The sequence below is a fragment of the Lissotriton helveticus genome, chromosome 4_1 (assembly GCF_964261635.1).
Source record: "Lissotriton helveticus chromosome 4_1, aLisHel1.1, whole genome shotgun sequence".
Classification (NCBI taxonomy): domain Eukaryota; kingdom Metazoa; phylum Chordata; class Amphibia; order Caudata; family Salamandridae; genus Lissotriton; species Lissotriton helveticus.
In genome coordinates, this window is record NC_136063.1 from 924,484,105 (window position 1) to 924,501,161 (window position 17,057).

Consider the following 17,057-nt stretch of genomic DNA (forward strand, 5'->3'; position numbering starts at 1 on the left):
TTGCCTCGGCACTGGGACGTAATTAGGCGCGTAACCGCTTGCGTGCTCAGAACAGAATGGCCCCCGGCCGTCCTACGTCACGCTGGGCGGGTGCTCAGGACAGCCAGGGGCCATCCAAACTCTGCCCACTAATTAATTCTCCAGTGCAGGCATGGAATTGCGCCACGCTGGCGAATCTGCAGCGTTCGGATGGCCCCTGACCGTCCTGAGCACATGCCCAGAGTGACGTAGGACAACCGGGGGCCGCCCTGAGTGCACAAGGGGTTAATATGGTCTATTTCCCGTATTCTCTCTTCAGCCACTTGTTGGGATATTTTCCAGATTTCATTGTAGGCAGCGTAAATGCCAGCATATATGAAACGTTTCTGACGTGTCTTTCTGGGGCCTAGTAAAAAATCCCTAAGATCCATATCTTGTGTGAGTAAGGTTAAGTGTTGTTTTACTTCTGTGAGTGTACAGGTTTCTAGCCAATCAAGGCACAACTTCCCAACACTGTAGGATGTCACTACCCCTGGGTGTTCTCTTTGTACATAGATTGGGTCTGGCCAGTGGATACTGTACCCTATGGTAATATCCAATAATCTCTAATGACATATGTTTCTGTCTAAGGGCCGAACCATCCATTCATTCCAATTAGAGTCTGATCTATTTTACTGTAAAATGTAATCTACTGTTGCTCCATCCTGTGTAGTCGAATTTTGCCACCCCTGAGATGGTGTTGGAAACCGAGGTGTGTTGAGGTCCTTTATCTTGGCTAATCCAAGACAGGATGTCTGTTGCACAGTCTCGTTTAGAAATATCATCTGCTGTGGAATGAGGCATGCTCTAAATAGTGCTTCTTTCCCCTGGACTTGCTAGTCCCTAGATCCCCAGACCGATTTTAAGTCTATTGTGTCCTTCCATAGGACAAACCCGTGTTTAGACAATTGGGAAATAAAGGAAGCAGAGTAAATCTGTTTGGTGTTAGTCAGCATAATTTTCATTGTTGATGTTGGTGTAACCTTATAATAATGTGAGGTCCAGTCAGTGGTGTTAAACCCTGAAAAATATGAACATTTCTGTGCAAACTACTTTTTGGTGGTGTAGGGCAATGTTCCCATTGATGGTACTCAAAACCATTTCTAGGTGAAATAGATTTGTGCAAGAAATGATGACCATAATGTTGGTAACAGTACAAAGCGTCATAGTCAGAATTACCTTCTAACATTTCAGTATTTGGAAATGCATCAATTTTTTCTAAATCAGACAACATGTTATTAACAGTTTCAGTGTCCCAAACAGAAAAAGTACTGGAGGTAATGATGTCACTCAATGAAATTTTAAATAAATGAGAATTTATTTTAAGTTCAGTCAGGCCGAATACATCGAAATCAACCTTGTCCCAAACTATACTGTCTGGTATAGGAACTGCTGTAATGTTCACTGATGACAAGTCTCTTTGTTCTGATGTGATGATTGATGTGGCTTTAAAATCAAGTTGACCTTTTGGGCTGTAGAGCTTTGCTGAAGGTATCTTCCATTAATAAGTATACTAAAAGTTATAACTAAGCCTAGCCATAAAAGAAAAAAACAGTATCCCAGTAATTACCCAGAGTTCTAGCGAAGGCGATACCAGGTATATCTTTTGAAGAAAGTGCAGAAAGTTCTTTATCCGTTGCTTGTGTGATAGTTGAGCTGGCCTTGTTTCTGGTTCACTTGGATACAAGGAAAACGTTCATGAAATAGCCAGAAGCAATTCGATCAATTTTTGGAATTGCATCGGGATTTGTTGATATTGTATTTTGCTCTTGTTGAGGCATGTTGATGTAGACATCTGTGTTATGTCTAATTGCAACCTGGTTATTATCTTGATTTTGAAGTTGAACTTCAGGATAGTCCTTCAATCAGTAAAAGAGGCTCCTCAAACGTGATGAGTCTTTCTGTTTGAACTTCTTGGATTGTAGCTAGTGGAGGGCATCTGCAACTGTGGAGTCCACGAGGCCTACTGTGCAGTATCGGACACATAGAGGCCGATTATGATGGAGGATTTTCCGCATCCTCCGGGCCGGCGGAAGCCACCGCCGGCCCGGAGGATGCTGTAAAATCCTCTGCGGACCCACCAAAGACCCACCGCCACATTAGGATGGCTGGTGGGTCCTGGTTTCCGTCCGCAGCTTTTCCGCCGCGGTTGGCTTACAACCGCGGCGGAAAAGCTCTAATATGGTGACGGTGTCTCTCAGACACCGTCAAGCATATTAGGATGGGCTGTGCAAAATGCTTTTCCGCGGCGGGTTTTCCGCCGTGGAAAAGCATGTGTAACTTCACTGCCGGGGCCCGTTGCGGGCCCCCTGGGTGAAGGGTGGGTGGGGGGTGCACATGGGGGATACCAATGGTGCCCCCCTGCCTTTGTATGCAGAAATCGGGAGGCACCGCACGGTGCCTGCCGCTTTCTGCATACAAATGCAATGTATGCATTTTTACCATTGCGGCGGATGCAGCTTGAAGCTGCACCCGCCGCAATGGTAAAAATAGAGGATGTGACCGCCAGGGTGGCGGTCACATCCTAATTGCACAGGAGTGAACTCCGCAGGGCATGCGGAGGTTCCCTCCTACTCTATGGTGGCGGACGGACTCAGGTCCGTCCGCCATCATAATCGGCCCCATAGTGTGGTTTGATTTGAAGTCAACTCAAACAAATCTTTTCTCCTTTTTGCCGGCAAGAGGCGGGAATAGCACAGTTCTTGTTCCTTGTACCGCTAGGACCGGTATAGACTTTCTGTAGGATGGCCCGAATTCTTTCTTGTCTGCTATTTTTGCTCTGACCAGATCCCTGACTGTTGGGGTCCAGACGGGTCTTGCCGTTACTGCCTTGACTTCCCCAGTGGTGGTCTGTTTTGTATGGACGTTACTTTGTCTTGTCCTGGAATCATTTAGATCCTGTAAAACAGCCAAACAATCATGGATATCAAATGGTTTCCCATCCGCCACTGCACCTTCACAATCAAGATCAGGTACCAACATACTCATCTCTAATAGTAGGACCTCATGTGGAGTGACATCCCATAGAGAACTTCTTGGCTGGTTATTGAGGGCTCTCTGTACCCCATATAAGTGATTGACCAAACTACCGCCCTTGCCTAATACCCTAGCTGTGAAAGATTGCTTTAAGTCCAGGTTTTTCCTCTCCACAACCGAATTTCCCTCAGGATGGTACGGAGAGAGGAGTACCACAATGCTACGCCCATACTTTCCATGGCCTCTTTGTAAGCCAGAGAGCTAAATGCCGGGCCATGGTCAGAATGTAACTTGCCAACTGCGTATGTCCCTATAAAGACTCGCAAATCTTTTATAACAGTTCGAGCATCAGCTGAGCGCTGAGGCAAAACCCATAGGAATCTGGAGCATGAATACACTGCCACCAAGATAAATTTGTAAACTCCATCAGATTTTAAGGGGCCGCAGTTTTCCAAATATACAGAAGTAAGAGGTTTGTCTGATTTTAATAATGGTGTCTGTGCCGGGCATGCTATGGTTGAGTGTTTCATCTGTTGGCAGATGCCACATTTCAAGACGTAGTCTTTCGTTTGTTTGGTCAGTCCTAGCCACCAATTGCGCTGCTTGAATAAAGAAATAGTTGCTGCAACGCCTGTGTGTGTACAGCCCAAACCCTTGTGTGCTGCTAGTATGAACCCTTGCCTACGATACATATTTGGTATTACTCTATCCCCCACTCCAGGAATTTGAGCAAATGGAATGTTGTGTGCATTTAACTTGTAGGAGTACTTGAGTGGAAATGTTTTAGGTACTGCTGAGCTGCCTTTGCGAGAAGCAATGACAGACACCATTATTTCACCATCTATTCTCGGTTTAGAGCGAGTGATTGCAGCTACGGAAGCTGTGCGTACAGAGCCCTTTGCAGCTTCATCAGCCAATAAATTCCCTTCAACGTGTACGCCATCACGCTGATGACTCAGTGTATCACGTGAGCCCTTGGTAGTTCGTTTTCTAACTCTACTACCTGTTCCCATAGCATTTTATGCTTAAATGTGCCACCTTTCTCATCTTTAAACACGTTTAGTTCCCAATGATGTAAATACTCATTTTACAACTGTACACAGTAAAAGGAATCACACACAATTAGTGTGGGGATTTCGTGATCCATATTTACGAGTGCCAGTATCAGTGCTTTTAGTTCTGCCAACTGAACCATGCAGTCTCCTAGAGATTGTGTTTTGGTGCAACTTGGATAGAACTTTCCATCCTACATGCAACCTTTAACGATAGCACATGCTGCGTTGTATTGTTGCTTACTCCCTATGGCCGGTTGAGCAGATCTGTCAGTGTAAATAATATATTCATACTGATCTAGAGGCAAAAGTTCATTTGGTAGAGGATATGCTTGTTCGCATTGCAGGAATGCTTGTGTTATTAGACTTGGATCAAATCTGTATTCAACGTCCGTTGCAGTAAGAGAATTAGCCCACTGTATCCTCCTCGGGTGTAAGGCTTTTGCATTTGGAATGCTAGCCTTGGTAATAGCTTCTAAAGTCACTACCGGGGTTATGACTATTATGCGTTTCCCCTGAGCCAGTGCTCTCTCTCTTGCTACGGCTGTCTGAACTGCTGTCAGGATGTTTATGTTGAAGTGAAATGCATTTCTACTTTTGTGTACAGGTGTGTTTTGTATGCGGTTGGTACTGTTTCGCCTTCATTGACGGTTAAGTAAGTGTACCCGCCTTGACCCGCTATTATACGGATAACCAAGTTGCGTACGTTTATGCATGCCTGTAAGTGTTTGGAAGCAAACATTTCTTCTTGAAGTGAACGTAGGGTATTGGAATGTTCCTGTGTCCAATGTCTAACTGAAAAGTCAGGTTTTATTAAGTCGTAGAAAGGTTTTATTCTCTGTGTAACCCAAAATGTATGTTCTGCCAAAATTTAGGAATCCCAGTATTGACTGTAAGTTTTTTTATGTTTTCGGAGGTTAGAGCAGAGCACACTATTCTAAAAAGTTAGCTGGCAGGCTTTTTCCTTCACTTGAAAGCTCATATCCTAAAAACAGGCCACTAAGGTGGGCAATTTTTGATTTTTTAAAGTAAAATTTGTAGCCCTTAGGCAAGTATCCCATAATAATGGTGCTCAAACTGGTCAGAGGCATCTTTAAGTCATCATCGGTAAGATAAATATCATCCACATAGGACAACACTTCCTCATCAAAAATTTGGAATAACTCAGTTACTCTTGCTGAGAATACCCCCGGGCTGTCCTTATACCCCGGGGGGAGACAACAACATTTTAGCTAGGACCCTAATGTAGAGAATGTGGTCCAATACCTCCTTTCAGGCACTATATTTCTTCAGAAAAATCCATTTGAGATATCAAGTGTTGTTTTTTTTTACGCACAATGTTGGTCATCAAGGCGACACTGTGTGCATTTTGGACAGCGAATGTCTTTGTGCAAGTATTTAAAGGTCTGTTATCTAAAACTAGACGATATGAGTTGTCCAATTTTGATGCGGGAAACAAAGGATTGTTCATTGGTGAGGTGCAATTTTCAATCACCCCTTGGTATTCAAGTTCATCTAAGATCTCCCTGGCCTGTTTTTAAGCTTCTTGCTTTATAGGGTATTGCCTCTGTGCATGTGGTGAAACTTCTAACGGGATCACGTGGTGGGTTGACTCCTCATCCCACCCTGCATGATTTTTACACAATGCTGGAGCCAGAGCTCCTGCCCATTCTCATGCATATGCATATTTAAGATGCATGGGAACGAGGTCGGAGAATGCTGGAAAAATTATGTTTTCCCACCTAGGGCACTCCATAACAAATGCGGCGGCCAATCTTGTTCTGCTGATAGGATATCATACCCTGATGACAGATTTTCCCAAAAAAGACCTTTAACTTTCCTGGGCTTGGCCCCCTCCATTTGGAGAGTTATTTTGTGTAACTTATGTGGGACGCTCACCCTTGTGTCTATTGTTTCCACCACAATGTAATAATTCAAGTCTGCTGTCACCAGAAATTCCTTCAGGTTCTGGAGAGCTATTGTTACTTCTGCCGCACTGTCTAGTTACGTCTGATCCCATTCCCCATTCAGAAGCTGCGTCCTTAGTATTCTGGGCATATCTGATCTTCAGTCCTTCAACTTTCTTTTTCTTAAATTGAGGTTTTGATTTTGGCTTGTCTTCTTTTTTGGAAGTATAGTCTTGAGCGTGCTGCTTGTCTTTGGACTTTGTACGCTCTTCTTTGTGTTCTGACCGTCCTTCTCTCTCAGAGGTTTTGAAGGAACAAGAGAAAAGTGTATCAGTATCCTGATACCTGTCAGGTTTCCTAATATTATCCCTGTACCTGAGATTATACCTCTTTTCAGAGGGCTCCTGTGGAGGAGATCGACCTCAGGATTGAGATCTCTTTTCTGTAGTTTGGTTGTTTTTTATTGTCCCACTTTTTTTTTAGAAGAAGAAGCAGGTGTCTGCTTAGAAGTTTCCTTTTCAGGACTGCCCATCAGATATGGTTTTAAAGTTTTCCCACCCAAACAGTCTCTGCCTAATTCCGCATATGCAGTTTTGATCATTTTGGGCAGTTTGTGTTGTTGATCAAATGGACCAAACTCCATTAGGTGTTGGGGGATTGCCACTGAAGCTGCTTTCCCTTTAATATTAGCTAGTACTAAGGCTGATACCTGGTTGTAGGTATTTAATAACATTATCACTAAGTTCAGAGCAAGCTCTGCTCCGTACTCATTTTGTATTTGTCTTAATACATCGGGTATTACTGCTAATGAAGGAATATCATGTGTTCTGGTATATATGGCAGCAAAGACTGTACCCCATGAGGTACAATCCTCCAACTGTGGTGCTATTCCCATGGGCAAGCAGATTGTTAGCATTCTGTGTTTTTCAAACGTGTTAGTATTCGGAAATACTGCCTCGAGCTGAGTTATTTTCTGAGCTACCCAGAATGGTATTTGTTCGCGTTTTGTGGGCATTTTGCCCATTACTGTGTGTTATATTTTGTGTTGTGATTTTAATGGCTGTAGCCTGAGATTGAGTACTTCTTGTTGCAACTGTTGTTGGTAGGACTGTGAAAGTCCTCATGACGAATTGCGTCAGGTTTCTGTAGATTCTAATTAAATCTTTGTGTTGTATGAGTAAGTCTGGTTGTGGCACTGTATCAATGTCAGGATGTGGTGAGTAGGCCGCTAATATTGGCCATGTTGCCCCGTCTCCTCCAAGCGAGTCTAATCTTACTCTGTATCTTAAGTGGGGTAGGGTGCCTTTAAACCAGTGAAAATGTTCCTGGTACGTGAGCGGAACTTCTATGTTCTCGCAAGGGCCATATTCCACTGGTGCATCTCCCTCTGTGTAAGAGTGAAATGTGTGTGTTCTAGTATCTGCTTCTGAAAATGTAACCCACAAATAGAATACTTCAGTTTTGTTTGATTTGTGTGCCTCAATCACAAAGGCTACTAAGCCACCGTTTGCTGATTAACCATGTGCTAGTAGTTTCAGGGTGATAGTACGTCTGAATTTAGGTGGAATGAGAATCCCATCCACCTCTTCTTCTCCTGAGAGGTGCAGATCCACTACAGTGGTATTTTCGCCCTCTGTCATTTTGAAATGAAGAAATTTGTTCAAGGGAACTAAAATAAGGTGTTATGCACAATTTAGGATCACTATGTCCTTCAAGCTTGATTAACCAACAGCCAATAAATAAGATTTCTTCACCTACTCAGCTGTGGTGGAGTTTGTGCGCACCCACTCCAGACGTCTCTGGTGTTTGTGAGTAGGGGTCTCTGAGAATTAGCACGACCGTACTACTCAGATTCTACTGTTAAATAAGTACCCAAGCAACGTTGGTGGCGCCATGTAATGTAGTTCCTATAGTACCCATGCAGGACACGCGCGTTTGGATAACATAAACTGTGGGATTGGTGGTAGACTGGATCCGTACACCACCACCGAGAAATGCTAGCCTGTTTTCATTCAGCTAGCTCACAGTGCTGCCACTAGTGCCTCCTCTTATCTGGGAAGAGAATAGTTTCTGCAACCTTTAGAACATGACAACCTTGATCCCTCAGGATCGTGGAAACAATGTACTACTTTTCGCTCAGTCCCTCGTGCTCTTTAAGTTTATCTCAGAGATACACAGAATAAACAGTCTGGGCCTTTCAATAAGGGTTTATTGAACAGTTTTTAGGTCTCGTCCTTTTCCATTGCGAAGCAATGGGAAATGGGGGAGAATTCATGTGCTCCATCGGATAGTCAAACCACCACTTTTGTCCGTGGCGTTTTCTTGGAGTGCACGTACAGGCACGCGCATTTGGCCTATACACTTTCATGGCCATCTGTTACTGTTCCTAATGGCCCTCCCCCAGCACAGAGCGCGCATCGCGGCCGCACAGCACATCAAAGGGCTTCTCCCAGCGTGTGCTGTGCGGCTTCTCCTCCCCTAATTATGTGGCCGGCCGTACTTGTGTTTCCTGGCCGCTTCCCGTCCGCTCTTGTATTTAATTAGCAGCTTCTTTTGTAAAGCGCTCTGAAACTTTTGGGTAATGTTTTTTGTATGCAAGAGGGCTACGGTCAGCTGACCCGCGATTTTTTCATTAAGCACATTTTTTGTGTATGCATGTGCGTTCTTGCTTTCTCATATGCTGCTTCCCTCTTCAAATGCCCTCGCCGTTTTGCTTCTCCTTCAGCTGCCCACAACCCGTTCCTCCACTGCAGACTACCTTCACGACCATTTAAATGAAATGCTTTCATTTTCATTTTTGTTTAGGGCCCGGCAGCTGCTGTTTGCTGCCGGCTCGTTCAGCGTCAGTACATTCGCATGCCTCCATTTCTCACTGGTCCCACTCACCCTACATTGCTCCCCCTGTTCACTCCGCACCCACACCTCTGTTATTCCCCCACCACTCTCGATCCTTTAAATATAATTATTCATGTTTTATTTGTTTTGAAGTCCTGATATCTGCCATTTGCTGCCTGGCCAATCCTCATTCCTAAAAAAAGATTTCAACCAAATAAAACTTAATTGTTTTAATTTAACAATCCAAGTGGTATCCATCATCTGCTTCCACATAGTTACACATATTTTCTTTCTCCTCTCTTTTTTTTAGATCTCGTCTGAGACACTAAGGCGCTGTTGCTTGCAAGACAAGTGCCCAAGTACTGGTATCCTTCCACAGCTCGGTCAATTGGGCGCCACTTTTTTCATTTTGCCTAAGCAGGCGACTATAGTGCACGTCTTTTACCAGCAGTTTCGCTTTTGTCTCATCCTTCATTTTCCTTCGAGCCCCCACCTACCCGCCCTCCGTTTTGGTTCGCCCTCAGTATTACTTTCCCCCACTGCTGTCCGTGTTGTTGCTTGCCTTCTCCCGCTGTCTGTCTTGTTGCTTACCCTATCCTCTGTCCATGTTGTTGTTTGCCCCTACCTGCTGTCCCTTTTGTTGTTCTCCCTCCTTCCACCCTTCCGGCTGTCCATTTTGTTTCCCTCCCTCTAACCCGAACATGTGTTTTGTCTCCCAACCCTGCCATGCAATAATCCAAAAAAGTGCTATTATACACCCACCCAGTACTTTTTTCTTTCCAAAGCCTTCGTCCCTGTTGTGACCACATATGCCCCTCGGTGTTGCAGCCCAAAACCCTACCTCCATTAAACAAGCATTTGCAATGCAATAGGTCTCGCATTTACGCGAGTTTAAGCTACTGCCGATGTAAATAACATGCCTTTTATTTATGTTTGAAAAACCAAAACAAAAATAAAAAGCATTGTCATACAATGGCAACAGCTCAAACTCACGTAATTGCGAGACCTATTGCATTGCAAATGCTTGTTATTCTTGTGTTTATTCTTGTGTAAAATATATGAGCTGCAACAACCATTAGACAGTAGCAGAGATATATGATTAGCAGTACAGTGAATATAAAAGGATATTACAGTTCTACCATCTTGCAATAAGCATGAGTAAATACATGAATATAAAATGCATGATAAAAGTGCGATGTAACTAAGTGTACGTAGCATGTAAGTAGGTGTAAAGCCAAGAATCCCTCTAGGATTTAGTTGAACCCCATTACCTGAAGTTTGAGAATGTAGAAACCCTTCTTAGTCATGAGTTGGACACCCCGCGAGGGATGTTCAGACCACTGTCAGCTGGAGCGTCTGCAAGCAGGAGCCTCAGGTCCTCTGGTCAGTGTGTCGGCCTGGAAGTCTTGGTTCCCTTTCATTAACACTAGCAAGAGGTGCTATATTTATACAGAAAGTATCTAGGGCTCCATTGTCCCTTGTTGCTTGTATTAGCCATTGTTGGATTTGAGGATGATGTATGGGATGAACCGTTTACATAGATATGGAGAGGAAGGTGGTGTAGCCCCAGCCTTGTTTCTAAGAATCCTTGTGAATATTAATTCATGCTGTGAGAGTCTATTGATGGAGTTGTAGGACTCTATTGTTTAGGAGAAACCCTCCTTCTGCAGCCAGGACTAGAACTAGGTAAAGGTTCAATCCTAAAAGGCTTGTTAAGTGTAGTGTAGGAGAGGTAATGTAGGTGAAGGGGTACGATGTTACCTGGGCCAATATTAGGGTACCTTTATGAAACATAACAGGATTGCCTGTAATTGTCCTGATTAAAGTCTCCCCTCAGTTCAATCACATCCTCACCAGTTCCCAACCAATAGGTGGCAAGCTGGCCAGGATATCCTACTTGGTGCTGAGCTGATTAACACACAGGAAGTGCAACTTCTGACTTAGCTTTTCTTGGTGGCTTGCTTTATTTGTGGTGAATGTGCCAGATTCCAGCTGGTGGTGAGAAATTTGGAGAGGCTCTAGGAGACTTAAAGGAGTAAGACCACTCCACAGTGATCAGGCCTGCAAGCTCATACTGTTTCCCTTTCTGCAGGTGATCATATTGGGTGCAACAGTGTATTCTAAATGGTTTGTGCTATCCCAGTTATATATATGCATATTTTAGACTTCAAATATTATGTTATTGTGAACTATAATATCCTTGAGCTATGCTATGGTATCTGTAACTTTCGAGGAGGAATATAGCAATTTTATTTGTTTAAGCTTTAACACTATTTGTCGTCAGGCAATTTCTTACCATGCCCAATATCAGGCATTAAAAGTTAAAAGTACAGAATCATCAAATTGGTCTCTTTGAGCCATCAATTACCAAAGTACTAGAAGAAAAGTTTTATTTACATGGAGCGCATTTGAGGGCGCAAAATTCTATTTTTTCCTGAACTACTGAAAAACCTTCCACTAATTACAATCAGAAAGCATAATATTCAACACAGTGAATCTTTTTGGGTCTCAGTGGCACGCAATTCTACAATTCCCTGCTCATGCTAAGAAATGTGAGGCTACCTCTCATACATGATTCATGTGATATTTTGAATTGCTTCTATTACTAACTCATGCAGGGATTGCTGAAGTATTTAGCTGCTCCTTTCTGCAACATATAAAATGAAATATTCGCAGAAATGGTTCTACAGTAAGTGTTGTTTCTTTCTCAAGATTAGTTCCTTTATAAGGTAAGCAATAGCTGTGCTATAATGTGCCTCTGGAGAGAGCATTTCACAGAAGTGCGGTTGCAGGGCCATTTCAGGCTCATGTTTTACCAAGAGCTGTTAACTTCCTTTGTAAAGCTTCCTAGGGGGATATTATTTATTCTACAAAAATCTGTTATAAAGAAATTGGATCTCCATCCTTCTGTGTGGATGATGCAAATAAATGGACCACTCAGGAATAAATGCGCTGTATAATGTGACTCTAACATATCAAGGCTGCAAAACTGGAACTGAAATGGTAGGTGCCTGTTTCTCTGAATGATTTCTGTTGAGATATGTAGCTTCACATTGAGCTAATGTCTCCCCCAGTCATTTTATTGCTGCTTTGAATATAGTATGCGCACATTTAGTATAAGCTCCCAAACTCGAGATTATTACAAAGCAAAATGCATTTGCAAATTCTCTTCACCGTGAAATCCATTGCACCTTCGCCTTTCACAAAAGTACCATTCCAGTTAACCTGAGGGGGCCAATATTACAGCACAATATCTGTAAAAAACAGTCCCAGCAACTCCTGATTAAGATGCAGTCTGTTTATTGTAAACAGGCTAGGACGGCTAGATGTTTTACCATCTCGCATTTATTTCCTTTCGAGGCCAGTTTTTAGGGCCGGGAGTCGCCTTCTCCTGAATCCCTAGGTAATTACAACAGGCACAGGGGCAGGGAGTTGGGGTTAGGAGAGAAAGAGAGGGGAACGAGAGAAGGAGAGACATAAGACAGCGAGGAGGAAGAAAGCAAGGCTGGTTTACACATTGTTGGCAGGGCTGCTTTGCAGTGCTTAATTTGTAAATAATTAAGTGCCCGGGTCCTCACCAGGAGGCCATTGCAGCCTACACCGCCCATAGCCTATGCTAGCACTACAAATGGGGGGGATGGGAGGGGGGAGCTCCGTTGAGCGCTGGAGCCATCCGAAGAGCCAGGTCTTGAGGTCCTTCGTGAACTGCGGCAGTGTGGCTTTTAGCAGTGTGACTTGTAGCATATGCAGGAGCATTACCTTCTGTTTTTGGGGAAAGATGGGGTGGGTCCCCATAGAGGTGAGCATATTTGAAATTATTTTCCCTCTGAAATTCGTTTTTTTCCCCATAACTTTGTAATGGATGTCAGTTATGTAAAAGTGGTACATTTGATAAACGTTCAGAGAAACCTTGTACACCAAGGGGCATATTACCAACAAGTAGCGATATTTATCGCTAGATAGGCTTAGCGACGATTTTGTTATCGCTGCCTATCTCTGGATATGTTAGCGGAGAAAACATGCTATTAGCAACGTTTTTCTCCATTGCGCTAAAATATCCAGCGATAGCGGCGAAATGCGTGAATATCGCTGAGAATACAGCGATATTCACGCATTAGCGACGAAATGCTCTTAGCCATATTATCCACCTCCCATTGGATAACATGGCTAAGAACTGGTCTGAGCAGGCGTTAGTTTTTGGCGATAGCAGGAATATTTCCATCGCTATGCCTGCCTTGCTAATAGGCGATAGCGACGTTAACGACTGCTTTCAGTCGCTAACAGGTTGGGTACGCCCACTTTGCATGTCATTAGCAATAAATATCACTGACATGCAAAGCGGGCCCCAAACCGCTCGCTATCGCCTAAAAGCTGTCGCTAACATCAGTTAGCGACAGCTTGCTAATTGAGCTATAGAATTATCGCAGTTTAGCGGACAAAAACCAGCAATAATTGCCTATCGCCACCCTTGGTAATATGCCCCTAAATTCGCCTGCATGCAAAAACTCTTCCCAAAAATATTTTTTGTGTGCAAGAAATCTCTTGTAAAGTGCAGCATCAGTGGGAAGTTTACTCTTCTAGTACTACTTCACATACTCTTAAATGCTTCTGTGAATTGGCCCCAAATGGGACTTTTCAGAGAATATTCCTATACTATTAATACAAATAAATTGGACCAAGCCATCTTTGCACTTTTACTAATAAGGATTTGGACATTTTGGGGGCTTTTACAAAGGCATTTCATGAGCACATGAAGTAGTACTGCTGTAGTACTAATGCACATACTCATAAATGTCTTTGTGAATTGCCCCCTATTTTATCAGTTTATTTAAACTGAAAAAGATGTTTTTTGTTGCTTTTAACGTAACGATGCCGTACATAAGCTGTTTGTTATGTATCGGCCATGTTTTTCACACATTCCTCCATCGTATTCTATATTCTAAAGTAAGGTTGAACGTCGATCCTAGATAGAAAGTCAGGATTTTTAAATAAAGAAATTTCCATACACTAGAAGTAAAGTGAAATCATTTACATGATGAGTTTTTACCCTGACATTATTTCAACATCAGGCACTTCTCGGTCTTACTTCAAAGAGCCTTTAAAATTAAGTGAAATAATTGGCAGCTCATTTTCAAACCAATGAAGATATAAGTATTTCCTAACATCAAAATCTAGGTTAAATATTTGCTCTTGACTTATGAAGGCAGTTCATGTAACATCCAAATGCATGTTGCTGGGGTTCATGTATGTCACTTCTGGGGTTCAATACTAGAGTTTCTTCTTGGATTATATTGACAGCAATAAATATAGCAAAACAAGTGTTAGTTAAATGATTTACTGGGTGAGACGACAACACTGAAGAAAGAGGAAGAACATCAAGTAATCAGAATAGAGATTCAGGCCTGGGTCTGTGGACATTTGGGCCTACAATGAGCACAAGAGATACATTTTCAGGACACTTTTAAACATAAAAATCCCTTCTCTAGTCTTACAGGGAGAGGTACAGAGTTCCAAAGGGTAAAGCCCTGTACTGGAGGGATCTTTCACCATATCCTTTCCAGAAGTGTCACCAAGGCAAGTCTTTATTGCATTTGCATTAGTCAGCATTGGGGGAATGTTGTTAGAAAACCTGTGGCACAGCACTGGTAGAATTTGTGAACTATACAAAGTTTCTGTTGCGTTGTTTCTTTGATTGGGACTAATGTAGATAACTGAAGGCCGAAGTAACCCACAAATGAGGTAGCCTGCATGGATTCATTGTAACTTACCAATTGCTTGTGAGGGTAGCCAAGTGAGACTTTTAGTGTAGTACTGCAGGTAGAAGGTCACCATGACAAGTAGCAGGACAATCCTTTGTGGGTGCTCTAGAAGGAGGGAGAATGGTTTGAGCAGAATCCCGTCATTGAAGACGCTCTTGCTGATCACACACATGCCAGATATAGATTGATATTAAAAATGAGCAACATTTTGTCTCCTTTTGAACCGCTAATATAAGCAAACAATGCATCCAAATGGCCTAAGTAAGAGCTCTTATTTCTGATTGTCACAGCAGAGTCAAGTATTTTGCTTCCATGGTTTGTCTTACCTCAGATAGTTGCCTACTTGTAGATATTCCTTAAATCCTTTTTTTGAGTTTAATATTGATCTGTGGATCACCTGCATTCATAAGGTATCCAATTTAACATATGTCAAATAAAGATAATTGCAGTGGGGCACCTATACGTCGAATACCTAGGTAAAAAAGCCTAGGGACCAGCACACATGATGTGAGTGGAGGCAGATCACATGGTAAGCAGTTCGATTGATGATTTAGTTTTGTCAGAAAAGTGAAAACCAGTAATGGACAATGCACTGCCCACTAGCATAAGAAACCACATGTTAAACAGAATTTCAAAGTCAGTGCTGTTGAAAGCTGTATAGAACTCGAGGATACTGGATTATGATTGTTATTGTTATTGTAGAGTACTCTTTACATCTACCCTCTTATTCTTTCTCTTCAGGAGCTGGGGGTCTCCGTGTACAATTACGCGGATGACCTTCAGCTCATCTTTGACCTGTCCACTCCTGACTCTCCCTCTTTTCTTAGTTCAACCCTAGTTTTTATTTCGGATTGGATGATCACGAACCATCTCAAGTTGAATCCGGACAAGACGGAGCTTGTCCTCACGGGTGGTCCCACCAATCCTTGGTCCCCTTCCTACTGGCCCCCTTCCTTTGCCCCCCCCCCCGCCCCTGTTCCCTCTGTTCGCACCTTGGGCATCAAGGTTAGTAATGACCTTTCCATGCACGCCCAAGTTAGCTCAGTTGTTTCATCCTGTTTCTTGTCCCTCCGTCTCATCCGAAAAATTTCCCGCTTCTTTTCCACCACTGCCCTTAAATCGATCATCATGGCTCTCATTACCTCTCGTCTTGATTACGGGAATTGCCTTTATGTTGGCATCCCGGCCTTCGAATCACGACGGCTACAGGCAATCCAAAATCAAGCAGCTCGTCTCATTTTCCATCTCCCCAAATTTTCTCACATCACGCCTGTCCTTAAGTCCCTCCACTGGCTCCCGGTGCACTTCCGCTCCTTCTTTAAACTAGTCTGCTTAGCCTTTCTGGCTTACACCCACTCTGCTCCTCTCTTTATTGTTTCCTTAGTCACTCCCTATACCCCGACTCGCACCCTTCGTTCCTCTTCTCATCTTCTCCTCCAAGTACCCCGTTTCTGCAAATCCCGAACCGGTGGTACCCGCTTCTCGGTTTTGGCCCCCCAGTTCTGGAACAGCCTTCCGCTGTCCATTCGGTCCATTCCCATCTATTCCTCCTTTCGCAAAGCCTTAAAAACTCTTCTTTTCTCCCAGGCCTTCCCAGTTTAGTCCCTTGGTAGCACTGTAGAATCCGACTCCCCCCCCAGCGCCAGGAAGCCGCTTGGCCGCAGTGCGCTTTAGCAAGCATCTTTTCATTTCATTTCATTTCATATAATGCGCAACAGCTACTCCGAGGAGTGTCCCGTTGAGGACTTCCATAATGTTCAGTATTGTGGATCCTGGGCTTTTAAGTTGAAAACCACACTGCAAGTCACTCAGCAGATCATTTGAATAAAGGTGGGAGGAAATGTGTGCAGATACTACGAGCTCAGAGGCTTGACAGATCATGGAATGCCCATTCTTCAATTCTATTGGTGATCATCATGTCCACATATGCTCCCAGTTGCTACTGAGATCTTCTATTCCATTCAACTTCAAAACAAATGTAAAAAAAATTACATGGTATCTATTGGAAAATGAAATGAGTTTTTAAAAGTTTGTACTTTATTCTGTGGATGAGTTTTACCCTAGGTAAGGACTATAAAGGATATGTACCACGGTGGTGCTCTCTTTACAACTGAACTCAGGGTAATTGCTCTTTAATTAAGAAGCCTTTACTTTCCTTACATGCATTATGAAGGTGCCTGGCTCCCAATCACTAGCTTCAAAAGAGTAGTTTAATATGTTTATGTTTTTCATGTAACATGTCAATTTCAATGTTGTTTTCCAGGCTTGTAGTGCCTCAGACAAGGGAGTTTGCCTGGAGGGAGGCACAGGACTGCTGGGTTCCATTGAGATATTTATTTGCCACTCTTGTTTTAACTTAAACCAACTTTGTGGCACAGTGAGCATGACATTGTTGCTGGGGCCATGATGAAAAAAGACGCTGCTGCACATCTGTTCAATGGTTGCACCGAAGGCCTGTCAATGGCAAGCCATCTGCTCCTGTCTGTGCCCATACCATGCTTAGGGACAAA